A 452-nucleotide genomic window follows, 5' to 3' on the forward strand; every position below is an offset into this window, starting at 1 on the left:
TGACTCCAATTTCAAGTGATCATTAAATTTAGGCAATATTTCTAATTAAAAACTAATCACAAATATCGATTGTATATTAATTTAGATATTTGATTATTCTGGAAATCTCATACTTTCAATTATTCGTCCATTAAAGGATTAGTTCACTTTCAAATTAAAATTTCCTGATAATTTACTCACCTCCATGTTATCCAAGATGTTTACGTCTTTCTTTCTTCAGTCGAAAAGAAATTAAGGTTTTTGATGAAAACATTCCAGGATTATTCTCCTTATAGTGGACTTCAACGTCTACCAAACGGTTGAAGGTCAAAATTACAGTTTCAGTGCAGCTTCAAAGGGCTCTACACGATCCCAATGTAGCTCTGCAATGCGCATGCGTACTCTGTGCAGTCCCGTTCGAAACAGTTAGGGTATGTCGAAAAACTCCCATCTCATTTTCTCCTCCAACTTCA

The sequence above is a fragment of the Sinocyclocheilus rhinocerous genome, unplaced genomic scaffold (genome assembly GCF_001515625.1).
Source record: "Sinocyclocheilus rhinocerous isolate Xijiao unplaced genomic scaffold, SAMN03320098_v1.1 scaffold1281, whole genome shotgun sequence".
In the NCBI taxonomy this organism is placed as follows: domain Eukaryota; kingdom Metazoa; phylum Chordata; class Actinopteri; order Cypriniformes; family Cyprinidae; genus Sinocyclocheilus; species Sinocyclocheilus rhinocerous.